General features: G+C 40.4%; 1 protein-coding gene across 4 annotated transcripts in view; it reads left to right on the top strand.

Moving 5' to 3' along the window:
* Positions 1–14,325, top strand: part of LOC140469697 (astrotactin-2-like) — a 1,585,258-nt gene that overhangs the window by 1,411,042 nt on the left and 159,891 nt on the right. The window lies entirely within an intron of this gene.

A 14,325-nucleotide genomic window follows, 5' to 3' on the forward strand; every position in this document is an offset into this window, starting at 1 on the left:
CTGTTAGGTCTGAAGGCTGATAAGTCCCCGGGACCTGATGGTCTGCATCCCAGGGTACTGAAGGAGATGGCTATAGAAATCGTGGATGCATTGGTGATCATTTTCCTACATTACATAGATTCAGGATCAGTTCCTGTGGATTGGAGGGTGGTTAATGTTGTCCCACTTTTTAAGAAAGAAGGAAGAGAGAAAACAGAGAATTAGAGACTTGTTAGTCTGACCTCAGTGGTGGGAAAATGCTGGAGTCAATTATAAAGGATGAAACTATGGCACATCTGGATAGCAGTAACAGGATAGGTCAGAGTCAGCATGGATTTATGAAGGGGAAATCATGCTTCACTAATCTTGTGGAATTTTTTGAGGATGTAACTCTGAAGATGGACAAAGGAGATCCAGTGGATGTAGTATACCTGGACTTTCAGAAAGCCTTTGATAAAGTCCCACATAGGAGGTTAGTGAGCAAACTTAGGGCACATGGTATTAGGGGCAAAATATTGACATGGACTGAAAATTGGTTGGCCGACCAGGACACAAAGAGTAGTGATAAATGGCTCCCTTTCGGAATGGCAGGCGGTGACCAGTGGGGTACCGCAGGGATCAGTGCTGGGACAGCAGCTTTTTACAATGTACATTAATGATATCGATAACGGTATTAAAAGTAATATTAGCAAATTTGCTGATGACACAAAGCTGGGTGGCAGGGTGAAATGTGAGGAGGATGTTAGGAGAATACAGGGTGACCTGGACAGACTAGGTGAGTGGACAGATGCATGGCAGATGCAATTTAATGTGGACAAGTGTGTGGTTATCCACTTTGGTGGCAGATTGCTACCTAAATGGAGTCAAGTCAGGTAAAGGGGCAGTACAACGAGATCTAGGTGTTCTTATACATCAGTCAATGAAAGCAAGCATGCAGGTACAGCAGGCAGTTAAGAAAGCTAATAGCATGCTGGCCTTCGTAACAAGAGGAATTCAGTAGAGAAGCAAAGAGGTCCTTCTGCAGCTGTACAGGGCACTAGTGAGATTGCACCTGGAATATTTTGCGCAGTTTTGGTCTCCAAATTTGAGGAAAGACATTCTGGCTATTGAGGGAGTGCAGCGTAGGTTCACGAGGTCAATTCCCGGAATGGCGGGACTATCTTATGCTGAAAGATTGGAGCGACTGGGCTTGTATACACTTTAGTTTAGAAGGCTGAGAGGGGATCTGATTGAGATGTATAAGATTATTAAAGGATTGGACACTCTGGAGGCAGGAAGCATGTTTCCGCTGATGGGTGAGTCCCGAACCAGAGGACACGGTTTAAAAATAAGGGGTAGGCCACTTAGAACAGAGTTGAGGAGAAACTTCTTCACCCAGAGAGTGGTGGGTGTGTGGAATGCTCTGCCCCAGAAGGCTGTGGAGGCCAAGTCTCTGGATACTTTCAAGAAAGAGTTGGATATAGCTCTGAAGGATAGTGGAATCAAGGGTTATGGGGATAAGGCAGGAACAGGATACTGATTTAGGATGATCAGCCATGATCATAATGAATGGTGATGCTGGCTCGAAGGGCAGAATGGCCTACTCCTGCACCTATTGTCTATTGTCTATTGTAAAACTCCATCAAGCTCACTCATGTTGTTTCAGGGAAGAAATTGTCATCTTTACCTGGTCTAGCCTATGTTTGACTCCAGGCCCACAACAATGTAGTAGATTCTTAACTGCCCTCAGGACACTTGAGGATGGGCAATAAATGATGGCCTAACTAGAAGCATCTGCATCCATAAACATTTCATTCCATGAACCTATAAAAATAAAAGCTGATGTTCAACCAGTAACCTGACTTTTCCCTCACAGAGGACAAGTTGAGGTTAAAGCTGATGACATACAGAAATATCAGTGTAAATATTGCATTTCCAAAAACTGCATTTTTGACATGGATCAAGCTGCTTTTCTTGTTGGCACAGTAAGCCATTCAGCTCATTTTTTTAGCCACTGATCCCATGTTTAAAGGACTGGGAGAATGTGATGTGGCAAACATATAGTTAAAATTCTTCATTTATTTTTCAACAGAAATGCAGGTTAGCTAGATTGGCCATGCTAAGTTGCCCCATATTGTTCAGTGTTGTGCAGGTGAGGTGGGTTAACTTTGGTGAATATGAGGTTATGGCGATAGGGCAGGATGCTTTTCAGCAGGTCAATGCAGACTCAGTGAGCCAAATGGCCTCTATCAGCATCATGGGGATTCTATAATTATATGATTCTACACTAGAATTCTGTCTTACCTTGAGCACCAACAAACATTTTGTTCAGTTTACTCAGTGATATTATCCATACTTATGTGCAAACTAAAATTCAGGAATAAATGGTGGGACATCGTATTAGCAACCAGGACGTTAGTTTGATGACCATCATTGCAAGCATTGACATCACAGTAGAGACCAGAAATGCTTTTTTTTAGAATCCAGAAACCCAGATATTTGCTGTTAGAATTAAACTACAAAGTTCACAGTTTAAATCAAAAGCATTCAAGGGTTCAGTTGTTCTACAGTTATAAACACCCATTTAACACAGGTATCATAACATTTTAAGCTTAGACACCTCAGACAGAATTTTCTGTGTTCAAATATTGTTTAACTTTAGTGTATTGTGTCTGAATTTTTTTCTCTCTCTCATCTTAACTATACTAGAAGTCCAACTCACCATTAGAAGCACTTCAGCAACAAGAGATTTAAACTTGTTTTTGCTGAAACACAAAATTTCATTGAACTCTGAGAGATGCTTTCTCTTCTACAACCAGTTTGTTTGCCAACCGAAAGTTTAAAACCTCTTGAACTCCAGCGTTCCCCTCTTTTTCTATTCCCCAGGCAACTTGGTCACATGATAATTTACTGGAAGCCAGATCTTTACCAGAAATTGCATACTGAAGAATTCTAGTTCTTTGTGGTACCATAACTCCAGCAGAAAATGTGGTTCATTTCCCCAGAAACACTATATAAATGCAATCCAAAGCAGATTAAGAACAATTTTGCATTGCCAGATCACAGAAGCCATTTCCCCCATGCTTAGATTTCCTGATATACATTCTTTTTAAGTTGACAGTAATCCTTTAAATCACTCTGATGAGAGAATCAGACATCTGTATTTCTCAGTTTAGAACTTTTCAAGTTGATTTTACTGACATACATGTGCTAAAAGTTTTATGAATTCACTATTCATTCTAATTATAGCATGCTTGCCAAAGAATACATAAGATTTACTGATATGACAATACATATCCTGGTCAAGGCACCACAACTCTAAAGATGAAAGTGATCCATTTACAAGGGTCAAATAGATTTGTGGGTCATGGCAATGAGATTATGAATGGTAAGTCAATGCACTCATAAAGGTCAATTCTGTGTGCTTAAAAAGGTCAAAGAAGCATGGTTATAATAATCACTGTCATGTACTTCTAAAGGCCAGTCAGAAATGTCTTTTTTTTTATTTTGCCTATCCATTTAGAATGTGGCTGTTAAGATGGTTTTAAGCTTTGCTACGGTGTGTATTTTGTTGGCGTATCCATTGTGCTGTTGGAGAGATCCAAGATCTGGTCCTAGCGATGGCAATTAAATAATAATATATTTACAAATCAGGATAGTATTTGACTTGGAGAGGAAGTCATAGTGATGCTGCTCCCTTGTATAAGATGGTAAATGTCGCAGGTTTGGAAGGTACTGTCAGAGGAGCTGTGATATATTACAAAGATGGAAATTACTGACAAAACTTAGCAGGTTTGGCAGCTTCTGTGGGAAAGAAGTTGAGATAACATTTCAAGTCCAGTGACTGTTCATTGGAACTGACAGCAGCAAGGAGAAACTGGTATTTATTCTGAAAATGAAGTAGGGGTTTGGGTATTGTTGGAGAGGTGAGCGGATAAATAGAGATGGAGCCCAGAGGGAGAGTGAGAGAGAGAGATAGATGAAAGGTAAGTGATGGATGGCAGGCTGGGATAGAAGAGATGATGAGAGCTGGGGTAGCAGAGTATGGGTTCACTGTGCTGAAAAGAAACCATGTAATGTGATAATAGGTCTAAGATTGGGTTGGCTGTGTTAAAAGTAGGTAAAAACAATGACTGCAGATGCTGAAAATCAAATACTGGATTAGTGGTGCTGGAAGAGCACAGCAGTTCAGGCAGCATCCAACGAGCAGCGAAATCAACGTTTCGGGCAAAAGCCCCGTAACCCATGTCTTAACAGGGCTGGGTATGTGGGTGGGTAAAAATCATAAAAACACAACTATGATAAGTTGTTGCTCTTACCTTGTAGATGGTAGACACGGTGGTGGAGGGAATAAATGTCTAAATTCAACTCGGCATATTCCATCACACTCCTGTAGTTGAAAATAGCGATTCTGGAGTCAGAGGTGAGATGAGAATCCCCAAACATGTAACCTGCCAGGCTCGGTTGTAGCCATTGTGTTTTTTGGCCCACCCAATTCAACTTCTGGTGATTTTCTCATGGAATGTGGGCCTTGCTGGCTGAAGCAGCATTTGTTGCCCATCTTGTCTTTAATTTGTGCCCACTCCTTTGTACCCCAAAGCCTTGCACCATTGATCTTGCACCTGAGCCACTCGTTTAAATCTCTCTCTCATTGAAACCTCCCACTTCCCATTTCTCCCTCTCACCACTTCTGAATCCAAAAGCTACATTCTCGCAAAAGGTCCTGATCCAATACTGAAACAAAGCCAGAACTCCGGGTTTGTGAAACTGCAGGTTCTGATGGTGAAAAGCAGGGGCTGGTGTAATGGATGTATTTTAGAGTCACATTGCACAGAAAGAGACCCAAAAAGCAAAGGTTGCTGGAAAAGCTCAGCAGGTCTGGCAGCATCTGTGAAGAGAAATCAAAGTTAAGGTTTAGGTCTGGTGACCCTTCCTCAGAAACAGACCCATTGGTCCAACCTGTCCATGTCAACCATTTTTTATTAATGTTCCCACTCATCACTTCCGAATTCTGAAGCCTTTGCTGTGAGCGAGATGAATGACGAAAAGCAAGAGGAACTGAAGTCTTCTGCTCAAAACACTGAAATGGAAGAACTCTATGACATATTTAACTTCGAATATCAAAAGGAGGAAGATGGTGAGCACAGAGCTGCAGGGTTTCTGAGGTGTGATCCTGAAAATAAATAGCTGTGCCAGTGCCCTGGAGACTTGACTACAGTAAGAAATGATGGAAATGCATGTAGTAGACAGCAGTATGCAGTGACAATCAACTCGTTCATTTAACACATATTATGTGCATTTTAAAAAGCATCATTATAGTCGTCCCAATTTGGCACTTTTACAATGTTGGGACCTATGCATCCACAACCTCAGAGCTCTGGCTTTAGATCAGATCTGGCTTTGGACCTATCGTCCTCCTCAAGTGAAAACACAGGTTCAAGAGCAGGAAATAACAAATATGAGAGTTGAAAAGTGGGCGGGGAGGTGAGATCAATGTTCAAGGCTGGGGATTGAATGAGGGAGCAGTAGCACTGTTGCTACTGACCCTCTGAACAGTGTAGGTTGGGTAATGAGAGAGATCACTCCTGCTGCTGTTCAGGTCACATGCCTCCACTTCAGACAAAGGTAAAACAACTTTAAAACAAATCTTGCAACACAAAATGAAACTACAGGTCCCATTGTCTGATCGACATTTAACTGAAACAACACTAAACAGGATAACATTGAATGGAAACTCTCTGAGGTTTAAGGCAATGTAAGAGCCAACCTTCCTCCTGCAGTAGTGAGTCTTTCTTTTTTATAAGAAGGATTTTATTTAGGAGAATTAAGTTGAGGGTCCCTTTGTATAGGGCAAATGTGAATATAAAACCGTGGACAAATTGGTAAGATTTTCAATCTTTCTTTCTGCCAGAGCAAGTGGTGACAGCTTTTAATTGTAACACAGTAAGAATTGAAACACTGAAGTGATATTTTTCAACACAATCTGTATGATTTGCTGTTTCCAGTTGCAAGGGTTGCATATTTTGTAGACATTACGTAGAGAATGCTAACTTCCAGGAAGGAACTACAGAGCACTAATCAAATTGGGGAGTCAGATTGCATCCTAAGTGACGAGTGGTGAGCTTAAGCAATTTATCATCTAAACTCTAAGATCTAATTACAGCTTTTAATTAGCTCCCAGTTACTACTGATGTTAGTTTTTTTTGATAAAGTATGGAATTAAAAAGCTCCATCCTACTGAGATTTCAACATTAACGTCTGTTGCAAAATGGTGTTTGTGTACCTGTACTGCACACTATTATATATTAATTGGTCTGAAGAGAAGCTTCAACTTGAAATCGGTCTGCATAGTACAGGATTAGTAATGGATACTGTACCATGCTTTAATTAAGTTCTATTGCTGTCTTAGCAAAGATATCATTTTTATGGAATTCATTGTGTTTTTGGGAAAAATAATCCAAAATTGCGGCATTCAGCTGAAGTAGACAGCTGGATTCTATCGACTAATGAGAGATGGACTGAGAGCAGGGGTAGCAATAGGTGGGGAGCCCAGTGTTTTCTCACCATCATGAGCAGAAATAGTATCAGAGCAGCTGTGTATCTATACATTGATTCAGTTAAACCACATGTGATGCCCCTGCAGCCACTTTACTGTGTACTGAGACAAAATTGAATGGCTTCCTGTTGGGGTGTCTCTTCTTTCACTGATACATGACATCACCCTCCCTCACCTCCGACACCCACGTGGCAGTGACTAGCCTTGCTGCTCTGATGCCACTACTGGAAGAATCATGTGTTTGACTTTCAGGGACTGCTCATCTCATGTTAATGTAATTTTTACCTCCACACCTTCCCTACCTACAGCCGCTCCACCCACCATCCTTCCTCGCCCCATCCCAGCAAATTTCGAGGATGCCTCAAAATACAGTGCTCCCTTCTTCTTTCAGCTTCAACACTGACCATGACAGCAGCTCTGAGAGGCAACTTTAATTTCTAGAAGGCATTGGTTAGACCTCAGGTAGAGTACTGTGTATCATTCTGGGCGCCACACTGTAGGAAGGCAGTAGCACCTTTATTGGAGAGAGTGCAGAAGCCATTCACAAGAATGGTTTCAGGGAGGAGGAACTTCAGAGCTCTGAGGATGGACTGGAGATGTTGGAGCTGTTCTCCTTGGAGAGAAGGCTGAGAGGAGATCTGATAGAGGTTTTCAAACCAAAAGCGAACTGGTTGGAGTAGATAGCGAGAAACTGTTCCTGCTCATAAAAGGCACAAGATGAAGAAGGCATAGATTTAAAGTGATCATTCAACTCTTGATCTCCCATTCTGACTGAGCTTGATCCTCTCCCTCTCCCTCTCCCAATCTGACTGAGCTCAATGATCTCCCTCCTCCTCTCCTGCTCCAACTGAGCTCGATCCTCTCCCTCTCTCTCTCCCAATCTGACTGAGCTCGATCCTCTCCCACTCCCTTGGGTTTTTTTTAACAGCTTGTATAGGCATGGTCAACTCTCACAGACAATGATTTTTAGATTTAGCATTAAGCAGAGACTATTAGGGTCTCAACAGAGTTGGCAACTTCAGTGAATGTCTCCTAGCTGCTCACTTGCTCTGACTTTTCTCTTAATTTTGTTTTCCTCCTGGATTGGAGAACTGCATATGAGAATCTGCATCTGAATTTTCCTTTTTGCTAAAGAGTGTGTTTATGGGATCGTACTATATTGGAACAGTTAATTAGTAATGGTTACTGTGCCCATTATTCTGTTAAGTTTTCTAGTCGAGTTAAGTAATTCTAACTTCCTCTTTCTTTGGCTGTATTTTAACTACAGGGTTCAAATAAATTGTGTTTTGCTTAACATCGAGTTGTTTGACCAGTCGCATTGCATCTGGAACATGGCACTTCACATTTGCCTTTAAAATAAGAATGCATTAGGGTCTAGGCTACCTTATTAAAATATTTTGAGGGCGTCTAGTCTGGTCCATAACAAATGTTGGAGCTGTGGTCCTACTGGAATACCAGGTATGATCATTCATATTCTCATCCAGAAGTTTTATGTTTAGGGGTACAAAATATTAATGTGGTTGCTCATGGAAATGACATCAGTGCTCATGTAATTTTCACTATTCTGTTATGGCTGAGTAATTTGTCCTGATGTTTAAAATAATTTAGTTATACATTCATTTTTTCTTAGAAATATTCCATTCTTGGCGTGAATCAATTTTGATTGAGATTTGAGACAACCTGTTGTGTTCATCATGACATCAGGTTCCACCACTAAACTCACACAACTCATAACGTAAGGAATAACTTGGGACTACAAGTTCTATGCATGCACATACATACACATATCTGTTCAGACAGACAAACACAGATACACACAGATCAAGTGTAATATACCACATAATAATCTGCTGACTTTATTATTCTTCAGACTAATTGAACCAAACAGGCCAGAATTAGCTGTGACTGCCAAATGAACAGCTCACACATTTCATTGGACTTGCTAGTGTCTGTTTAATTCCTGTGTGCTGTCATACAGCAGGTAATCGAGAGATGGAACCTCTAATTTATCTGCCGTAATGAGAGACACACCCCTCCAGACAGCTGGGATATGCGTGGCAAAAAGAGACAGCAACGTATCTTCAAAAGCAATCAGATTGTAAAATTATGAATGAATAGAACTGAGCCTGAATTAGGAAGTAAAAGCTGACAATGGTGAATCGAATGCCAAACAAAGTACAACTAAAAGAAGAGAACAGAAAGATAGTTTGAGAGACTGATAAAGAAGACAAAAATAAAGAGGTAAAAAGTAGTCTTTGAACAAATATCACTAACAACAATTAAAATCTGAAGGAATGAGGTTCCAGACTTGTCTGAGTTTCGTTTCAACACTGAGAGTTCGCAATAGACAAGTGTTAACTTTCAGTGGTGATTTCAGCTCATATCTCCAATGTCGTTGCAAAAACTTCACACAATGTTCAGAAATGGGAATCGATAACCAGGTGGCGAAATGCCATTTTTGCATTGTACAAAGGAGCAGTGAGTCTTAATTACCAACTTCCAGATTTTTACATCTAACCCCTTATCTCTGCCCTTGCTTGAAACTGATGAGCAATTTATGCAAAAGTAATGAGGCACGTTATGAATCTCACCCTTATCCTTACAATGAATTCCAGACCAGTATATTTTCGTTATTGTTGGAAAGAACAAAAGGTAAGGGAAAAATATAGAAAGATAGTTTGGGAGGCAAAGAGAAATAACAAACTAAACTATCAAGGACCAGAAAACATACAGAAGAAGATATTCCACAGGCATACGATTCAAGATAAGAAAGTCAGGATGGGGAATGGGACAATCAGGGATGACCGAAATAAAATCACACGCTGACAATAGTTAAGTAGCAACAATGATATGCAATCATTCTGCTTGGAAGATGAGATTAGAAATGATTTGACCAAATTTGAAATGAGAAATATATTAATCAAACTTAAAAGACGTTAATACTCCTTGCGGTATTGTACCCATTCATTTTAAAAGAATCCAACGTATTCTGGATGGCAGATATGCTATTATACATATTTAAGAATTAATTCAGAAAAAGTGTAGTACAAGATGACTGTTAGCTAGTTAATACAATACTGATATTTAAGGTGGAAGATGAATCATGTCCGAATTCTGTAGTCAGGTCAACTTAAATCACTACTGTAGTAAGACAAATAATAAAATCCCTGTTCAGGGAAGATGGAAAATCTTACAGAAGCCAAAAATGTAACAAGCAGTATTAATCTTGAACAGCCTTGTTGAATTCTTTGAAAAGGTATTAACAGTGAGCATTGCAGTAGATGCAATTGATTTTGATTTCCAAATAGAATTTGGTGAGGTGTCATACAGTGAATGAATGAAGAAAACCAGAATAAATGGAGCCTCTTGGGAATAAAATCAGAACATATGGTGGAGCCAGTCTTTCCGACATCCAGGGAACCGAAAAAGTAGCTACCAACATGAATAAGACCATAAAAAGGTAAACCTAGCATCCAGGGCTTATACTAGAGTGATAGATTCGAAATGTATACTAGTTATTCCAAAGTCAGTTCCAGCGCACTTGGAGAACAGTTCTGGTTATCATAAGAAAGATTTACAAGTTATTTTTTGTAAGATATGGACGTTGTTGGCTTGGGACAGTGTTAGCTTCCCATTCCTATTTGCCATGGAGAAGATGGTGGTGAACTTCCTTTTTGACTCACTGCTGTCCATTTGGTGCAGCTAACTCAGAATACTGTTAGGGAATTTCAGGATTGGAGCCAGCAACACTGAAGGAATGGTGGTATATTTTCACGTAAGGTTGGTGAGTGGCTTGGAAGGGAATTTGCAGGTGTTGGTGTTCCCTTGTATATGCTGCCCTTGTCTTTCTAAATGAAAGTGGTTTCAGATTTGGAAGGTTCTGTCTGAGGACCCTTCATGGGTTGCTGCAATGCATCTTGGAGATGATACATAGTGCTGCGAATGAGCATCAGTAGTGGAGGATGTGTTTGTGAAGATGATATCAATCAAGCAAGTTGTTTTGTTCTGGATGGTGTCAAACTTCTTGAGTTTTGTTGTAGTTGCTCTCATCCACTTTAATGTGGAATATTCCAACTCATTCTTGACTTATGCCTTGTACATGAAGGTCAGACTTTGGGGTGTCAAGAGTTAAGTTGCTCTCTGCAGAATTCTTAGCTTCTGGCCTCCTTGTGAAACCACAGTTTTACATATTTATATGACTATATCAATTTTTGGTCAGTGGTAACCCCCAGAATATTGACGTGGGTAATTCATCAATGATGCCATTGAATGTCAAGGATGTTAGATTCCTCTTGTTGGAGACAATAATTGTTTCGCATTTCTGTGGTGTGAGTCTGGGTTGCAGCTTATCAGTCCAAACTTGGATATTGTCCAGGTCTTGCTGCATTTGGACAGAGACTGTTCTAGTATCTGAGGAGTCATGAATGATGCTGAGCATTGTGCAGCTATTGGCAAACATCTCCACTTGTGGCCTTATGATGGATGGAAGGTTACTGATGAAATGAGTGGTTTTGGGCAAGGACGTTGCTAGACATTCAATGTTATATTTATCAGGGAAGAAATAATAGAAACAAAAACAGAAGTTGTTGGAAAAGCTCAGCAGGTCTGGCAGCATTTGTGAAGAGCAATCAGAGTCAACATTTTGGGTCTGGTGACCCTTCCTCAGAAATAATCAGCTGTCTCTTTTTGTAAAAGATGTCAGACAGATGATCTACCCAATGGCATTCAAAACAAAGAAGATTTTGTAAAATGACTTTCAAATCAAAGAATATTTTGTTAGTCAGTGTATTGAGTGATCTTCTGAATGTCGAAATCATTGGCAAACCGGTCAATTATCAATTTGGTTTGAATCTTGAAAGTAATATTCAAGCTGGACAGATTTTTAAGGCTTTTGTTTTTGGACGTGAAAACTTCAGTCTTTTTCCAAATAAAGGGAGCAATTAAGGATAACTGAGGCTTATGGTTTAAGGATTGGATTCAGTTGAACCTGAACAGACAAATCAGTATTAAACTTGAAGAGACCCAGAGAGATCATGGTGGCACAGTATTTGTGGGGTGATAGCTGTTTTACCTGTTGGTGCAGTAAACACTCCAATTACAACATTTCCCAGACAGTCAGCGTTAGTTTTCAACACATCTTCAGTCATCTGCCTCACCTTTCAGTGGCTGGAGATAAATTGCTGGCCACAATTTACTTAAGTTTCCTTTTCAATTCTCACGTAGTTGAGAGACTTCAGTTATTTGGAAGGACTATTGATAAAATCCGCTCATAATTATGAACACCTATTTATTCTTCCCTCTTTGGACAGCACGGTGGCTCTGTGGTTAGCACTGCTGCCTCACAACACCAAGGTCTCAGGTTCAATTCCAGCTTTGGGCAACTGTCTGTGTGGAGTTTGCACATTCTCTGCGTGGGTTTCCTCCGGGTGCTTCGGTTTCCTCCAACAGTCCAAAGATGTGCAGGTCAGGTGAATTGACCATGCTAAATTGCCCGTAGCGTTAGGTGCATTAGTCAGAGGGAAATGGGTCTGGGTGGGTTACTCTTTGGAGGACTGGTGTGGACTTGTTGGGCCGAAGGGCTATTTCCACACTGTAGGGAATTTAATCTAATCAATCTCCTCTGCTTGAAGGAGAGCAATCGAGCTTTTCTATCTCTCTAGGCTCCTGCAACTATTGTTGGAGTGAAAACTGGAGTGTGATTTATTGAAAAATTCTCTATAAATATGAAATAAATCATTTATAATCCTTTTGAAAAGTGCGCTTTTTCGGAATCAGTTCAGTTTGTAGCATATTTTAGCAGTGAACGTGGAAGGAAAATGTTAAATTTCTCCCACAAACTGGGCTGAAAGCAGTTGGTACAATCTGCATTTTGTGTTCAAAATGCTAACGATGACTGACTGTAAATCAGTCATTTAAAATACACAATTATCACAGCACTGTCTTGTCTCAGAAATAATTGAAGTAGACCAGACTGCATTTTTCTAGATGCTGGGAAATTAAGAGAATGGTACCCATGTATTAGAAAAACAATCCACAGCAATTACGGAATTAGTTCAAGATTACCATGTTACTGACTGTGTCCTGTATCATTGAAAGGTTGCTGTTAAATATGGAACAGAAAAAAAGTATACTTGGCTCTGATTTATATTACTCATTGGTGCTCAGCTAGAATACACAACCTTTGTGTAAAGGCAGCTTTACTCCAGATAATGAACACAATTACTTGGGTAATTAATGGTGGCAAACTAATAGCTCTTCTAATTATAGATTTTAAAATGGCCTTTGACACTTAGAAAAAATGGCCTAACAGTCCACAAACACACAACATATGGGTGGTCTGAAGGTGCAGCCAAAAGGCTTCCAATTCTATAATGTGTGTTGGAACAACATGACATTGTGTGCATGGCAATAAAATAATCATTAATAAAACTGTTTGTGACAATCATAAATGATATACCACATGTTGTTGATCCAGGGGATTACTAGATCCACAAATGATATAACAGGATGTACAATAGATAATTGAACTAAGAATCTCAAACAGATATAGCCGCAACTAACACATATCTAATGCTGATATCAGCTTTCTTTTAGCAATGATAGAGATTTGGGAGACAAAATTGAAAGTCTGCAAAAACATTCACAGGCCTAGTCTCTGTTGTCACATACCCATTCAATGCTACCTGGGCAGCATGCCAACCTTCTGCTGCTTTCTCCTTTGAAACACTTGATTTGTGCTACCAGCTCTAACTGCACTTTTCATTGGCCTGGCAAAACAGGAGTGGGCTCATAACACAGCACCAGTGAAGGCTACATTGCACTGTGTAAAGCTCGCCTACTTCTCTCTAAGAGAAGTTGAATAGTGGTCAGAGATGCTGGCAATCATGCAGGAAGTGAATCTGACCTGGGAACCGGTTAAAAAAAAGGATGACGCAAGATAGAATGGACTCCTTGTTTTCAGACCTGGCTAGGGGAAGTTGGAAACAAGGTGAGATATTCTGTGAACACAAGGAGACCGCATGCTATAAATCTGTGGAGGTAAACACCACGAATCAAGCCCCGAGGACCTGGGGTCCTTGTCTCCCTACTGTTTCTTCTCAGCCTCTTTGACGAGACTGATTCATCTGTGCCGAGATGATACATTGTAAATTGTGAGTTCTCGCATTGCAACCTCTTGAGGTTGTCTTCCAAAGCCATCTCCAGTTTCCTCCACTTAATGTCAGTGGTCTTCCGCAAACCATACTGTAGCCATTAAGGGAGCACTGCTTAACTGCACACCATCTGAAAGACAAGTGTGAAGAGAATGCACCTCGACATCAATGAGTTTTCCATGCATTATGAGATGATTTTATTTCTAAATGGTGTTTGGGATCTTTATTTTGTAGTAGCTTGAATCTTACATTATTGCCAAGTGAATGCTGTGACATTGAGTAAAGCGGGAAGGCGCTGTTGGTTAATTGATTATCGGTATCACGCTCAGATGAATTTTTCACAGGCAATGAAGATGGAAAACAGCTGTCTAAGTGTCTGATCTCTTCCCCCTCTTCCTTTTATTCCTCCTCCTCCTCTGAATACCACACCTCAGTTACTCATCATATAATTGGTGGCAAGGTCTATCCTGTCATGAGGACAAGATTGCAGCAGAACACCACAAGTCTTGTCTCTTCCAGAACAGGTTAGATGACGGTGGCATTGTTTCAGAAGTGGTCTGCTCTGTCACATTTCATATTGCACCATTGCATTCATTAACTGGAAGGGAAGAGTCAGTGATAGGGCAGGTGAAGGTGAGCGAAGAATGGAACTTAGAAGTA

Source organism: Chiloscyllium punctatum, chromosome 49 (assembly GCF_047496795.1).
Source record: "Chiloscyllium punctatum isolate Juve2018m chromosome 49, sChiPun1.3, whole genome shotgun sequence".
Classification (NCBI taxonomy): Eukaryota; Metazoa; Chordata; class Chondrichthyes; order Orectolobiformes; family Hemiscylliidae; genus Chiloscyllium; species Chiloscyllium punctatum.